Genomic DNA, 5,847 nt, shown 5'->3' with positions numbered 1-5,847 from the left:
GCGATTCCGTGCGACAATAGCTGCTACTGTAACAGTAATTACAGCAGCTGCGATTATAACACCATACCACTATTGAAACGTAATACTGTAACAAAATATATTCAGCTTCATATTTGTAATATAACTGTTTTTTTTTCTTTTGACATGTTTTGTTTTTAAAGCAGGTTGTGACAGTTACTTTGAGTCAGTGCTCAGTCTAGCTTTCAATTATGATCACTGATTTATATTTTCAGCATGAAAAATATATAAACATGATCTGTTTCGAGAAGTGTATTTAATCCAGGTTCAGTTTCAAATATAAACCAAAACAATGGTAAACGTAAATCACTATGAAGCATTAAGGCGATGATAATAGAAGCTCAAGTAGCAGTCAATCTTTTAAGACTGGACTTTACAACATCCGCAGCTTTTGCTACTGTTATATGTATTCGAACAAGGAAAAAGTGTCAGATAATTATTTAGAAAATCAACGAGTTGGTACATATTTAAGGTACCCAAAACATCTTACTGTTTTTACAATATTCTGATTCGAAAACATTTACTTTGGCAATTAACGCAATATCAACATCCTAAAGTTCCTCTGAAAAATTCACTTGTCAACAGAAATTAAATAAATCACGTTTTAATTAATTGCTAAGAGCATATGCAACATTGAAAATGAAAGTTATATCTACTTTGATGATAACCGGTATGCACATTATCTTATTGCATAATCATTAAACCATCCTGTCGTCTCCTTTGTGATATAAGGTGTTCTTGCAATTCTTCAGTTGGAGAATACCTTCTTGCTCTTGTTTTCGCGTGTGATGTAGAAGTAGCTGTTTTTTTTTGTTTCTGAAGATATTGTTGTCGACAGTTTCTGAGTCGAACTGTTGTAGTGAAATTAATGTAGTAATAATAAAATGTTGTTTTCAATTAATGTAGTTATATTACAAATGTTCATGGCGCCAGTTACCGGTGTATATTAGAGAGCCTTTTATAAGATGAGGGAATCAAGAAATCTACTTAATGTAGAAATAAGGGTTAACACACAATTACTCATAATTTATTATATTAATCAATCTGCAATGAGATCTTTTGGAAACATAAAACTCAACAAAGCAAATAAGTAGCAAATTTGGTTTGATCGGGTCTATTTACGACTTCAGTGAATTGCGCATCACCCCACTGGATTCAGCTAGCCTCTGTGGTAGTATAGGTTGAAAAAGAAAGTCCTTCATAAAGATACCTTATTCCTAAAGAAATCCATCTTGACGATACGTTGAACCAATATCGAAAGCTCGATAAAGAAATAATGATGATGCTGACGTGTTTGATAACAGAACAGAGAGTCACAGAGGAAATTACCAAGAAGACGGGAAGAAAAAGAAAAGATGAGACGTGATAAAGAAAAGAAGACAAATGATAAAACTAGGGAAGAACAGGAGATACTGGATGAGGGCAACTACTTACAAACAAACCTTAGGCACGAAGAAAGCTATTATGATGAAACATGTGGCAACCCAAATGAAACACTAAATGCAGAAGAAGAAAAAAAAAAACAAATGAAAGAAACGAATACGTATAGATAGAAAGAAAAATACAATCCGCAATTACTCAAGGAAACACCCATCCTGAGAACACAGGGAACCCATACTCTATCTTTTATGAAACGCCAACTGATAATGTTGACATAAATGATGAAGAAACAAACACTGGCAAACAAAAGAGAAAAGGAAATGGTTATAACATAAATGAGGAGAATAACAAGAGGGCCAAGATGGCCCTAGATCGCTCACCTGAGAAACACACCATAACAGTGTAAACATGTTTGACCTAGTGATTTCATGGAAAAAAATATTCTGACCAATTATCATTAAAATTGGAGCAAAAAATCTTGAGTATAAATAAGTATTTTTTTGATTTGACCTAGTCACCTAGTTTTTGATCCCAGATGACCCATATTCGAACTTGACCTAGATTTCATCAAGGCTATCATTCTGACTAAATTTCATGAAGATCAATTGAAAAATACAGCCTCTATCGCATACTCAAGGTTTTTCTTTGATTTGACCTAGTGACCTAGTTTTTGAACCCAGACTACCCATATTCGAACTAGACCTAGATTTCATCAAGGCAACCATTTTGACAAAATTTCATGAAGATCAGTTGAAAAATTTAGCCTCTATCGCATACACAAGGTTTTTCTTTGATTTGACCAAGTGACCTACTTTTTGACCAAGATGACCCATAATCAAACTTAACGTAAATTTTATCAAGGCAATCATTCTGACCAAATTGCATGAAGATCAATTGAAAAAATACAGAATCTATCTCATACACAATGTTTTTCTTTGATTTGACCTAGTGACCTACTTTTTGACCCTAGATGACCCATATTCAAATTTTAACTAGATTTCATCAAGGCAATCATTCTGACTTAACTTCAGGAACATCAATTGGAAAATATAGCCTCTATTGCATACACAATGTTTATCTTTGATTTGACATAGTGACCTAATTTTTGATCCCAGATGACCCATTTTCAAACTCGGCCTAGATTTCATTAAGGTTATCATTTTGACTTAATTTCAGGAAGATCAATTGAAAAATACAGCCTCTATCGCATATACAAGCTTTTCCTTTGATTTGACCTAGTGACCTACTTTTTGATCTTAGATGACCCATATTCGAACTTGACCTAGATTTCATCAAGGCAATCATTCTGACCAAAATTCATGAAGATTAATTGAAAAATACAGCCTCTATCGCATACACAAGGTTTTTCTTTGATTTGACCTAGTGACCTAGTTTTTAATCCCAGATGACCCATTTTCGAATACGGCCTAGATTTCATCAAGATAATCATTCTGACTAAAATTCATGAAAATTAATTGAAAAATACAGCCTCTATCGCATACTCAAGGTTTTTCTTTGATTTGACCTAGTGACCTAGTTTTTGACCCCAGATGATCCATTTTCGAAATCGGCCTAGATTTCATCAAGATAATCATTCTGATCAAAATTCATGAAGATCAATTGAAAAATACAGCCTCTATCGCATACACAAGGTTTTTCTTTGATTTGATCTAGTGACCTAGTTTTTGATCCCAGATGACCCATTTTCGAACTCGGTCTAGATTTCATTAAGGTTTTCATTCTGACTACATTTCATGAAGGTCAGTTGAAAAATACAGCCTCTATCGCATACACAAGCTAAATCATTAAAATGTTGACAGACAACAGACAGACAGACAGACGGCGGACGCCGGACATCGAGTGATCAGAAAAAACTCAGCATTGCTCAGGTGAGGTAAAAACAAGAAGAGAAAGCGTGAAATATGAGAGAAGACAGAAGTAGCAACCGAAGAAACTCATTCAGAAACAGGCCTTAGACCTGAAGAAATCGATCTTGACGACACATTGGACTAATATCAAAAGCCCGATAAAAATAATTAATGGTGCTTACGTATTTGATAATACAATAGAGAGTCGCAGAAGAAAGAATCAGAAAGACGTGAAGAAAAAGAAACAAAAAAGAAAAAAAGAAAGAAAAGATAAGACGTGATGAAGAAAAAAGGAGAAATGATTAAACGAGAGAAGAACATGATGTACTGGATGTAGGCAACTACTTAGAAACAGACCTTAGGCACGAAAGAAAACTATTATGATGACACATCGGACCCATATCGAACACTTAATGAAAATAAAATAGAAAAGTAGTAATACTGATCAGATGGATAAAGAAACGGACAATAACACGGAAGAGATTGAAAGTGATTCGACGAAAAAGAAAAAGAACTGACACTATTGGTGACAAGTTCCCCCGAAACGTGCCGTGTCAAAGAATGCTACATTGTCTGCGCAAAAAAAAAAAATCACACATTTCGTGACCTTGACCATGGTCATAAGCATGACACAACTTCTCATATGGTTAACATTTGTGTCAAAGTATTTTCAAATCCCTTGATAAATGACAGAGTTATGGACTAGACAAGAAACACCTTTGACTTCTAAGTGTGATCTTGACATTGGAGCTAGGAATCTGGGTCTTGCGCATGACATGTCATTTGAATATAGGGAACATTTTTGCCAAGTTATTTTAAAATCCGTTCATCAATGGCAGAGTTATGGACCCGACAAGAAACAGGTCATGTTTACCTTTAACCTCTAAGTGTGACCTTAACCGTAGAGCTAGGGGTCTGGGTCTTGCGCATGACACGTTGTCACATTATGGTAAACATTTACGCCAAGTTATTTCAAAACCCCTTCATGGATGGCAAAGTTATGGACAGGACACGAAACAGACATTGTTAACATTTGGCCTCTAAGAGTGATCTTGACATTGGAGCTAGGGTCTTGGTCTTGCGCTTGACACGTCGTCTCATTATGGTGAACATTTATGCAAAGTAATTTCAAAATTCCTTTATTGATGGCAGAGTTACAGCCCGGACAAGAATTTACATGGACGCACGCACGGACGGATGGGGCATAAAAAGAAAAGACGAAAGATAAAACGAATGAGAACATGGCTTCTTTGATGTAGAAAACCCAGTAAAACCAGACCTTGGACAAAATGAAAGTTTTCAAGACCACACGTGGAACTCATACCCTTACAGAATAGTGATAAGAGCACATATAAAATAGCAAACAGGAACCCACAGACAGAAAACAAAAGCAAGGGTAGGAAGAAAAGTAAAAATCAAATTAAGAAAAAGAAAAAAGTAAGCGATTTGCATGAACTCGGATAGACGATAATCATTTAGAGCAAGGAGGTAGATAAGACGATGAAGAAACGGTATATGATGCAAACATAACATCCAGTAAATCAGAATTATGTAATAACGAGCAAAACAATAACAAACCTGGGCATTTCAATTTCCAACTAACGGAGACATCAGGAAAGCTATAGGCCAAGACTTTAAAATATATGGTGGGAAAGAAAAATTAATAAGAAGAATGTAATCTAAATGGACGGATGTGTTTTCTGAGGAGACAAGCAAATTCCACCTTGGTTGCGTGCTGTCGTTAAAAGGTCAACATGTAAAGAGTCTTAGTCATAAGAAACTGTCAGCTAACTTTCTTAACGCCGTGGCAGTTTGCACAGGCATTTCTTACACTCAAAAATTCAGTTTTGCCATACATGATGAACCGAAAGTAGATGATCTCGTAACTGTTTGGTGTAAAATTTCAGGAAATGTTCAATATTCAAACGAAGAAGTGAAAAGAAAAGAAACTTATCAGGCGATAAAAGATAACAGCTCTCAGATAAACTTTTGAAGATAACAGCATTGGACACTTTCAACGAGAACGTTGTAAATGTCAATAAATCCTAATTATATGCGGAAACTACACCTCGGCTCCATCAATGACCGTCATAAGAAAGGTAGTATCTGAGTGCATGTAAAAACACTTTCAGACAAATATTATGGCTGAATTACAGGTGCTGGTAGAATCTTACGAAGAATCTTAAGACCAATATATACAAGATATAACTCTGGGCCTCTTCTGTTTGATTTTCTTTTTCAAGTAAACACATATTTTGAAAACACCACAGTTAATTTCGATCAGTCATTTCAAAACCAGACAAGGCAGTCTGAAAGACAGCTAAATCCCCCGCCATCGTTACGGATAGTGAAACGGTAAAACTTGACTTTTAGCTGTGACCTTGACCTTGAACTGACATGGCTGACTCACGAAATCTGCACAATGATGAAAATCCTTCAAGAGGTTGAGGAAATACAGAGTGGACACAAAATGGAAGGCTCAAACCTTTGACCCTAAGTTGTGACCTTGACCTTGAGCCAGCATGGCTGACATAAGTTCTGCACATTGTTTTGATGAGGTGATCATTTGACCCAAGTCTGA

Source organism: Mercenaria mercenaria, chromosome 1 (genome assembly GCF_021730395.1).
Source record: "Mercenaria mercenaria strain notata chromosome 1, MADL_Memer_1, whole genome shotgun sequence".
Lineage (NCBI taxonomy): Eukaryota > Metazoa > Mollusca > Bivalvia > Venerida > Veneridae > Mercenaria > Mercenaria mercenaria.
The sequence above is the reverse complement of the archived record's forward strand: the minus strand, read 5'-3'. Positions refer to the sequence as shown.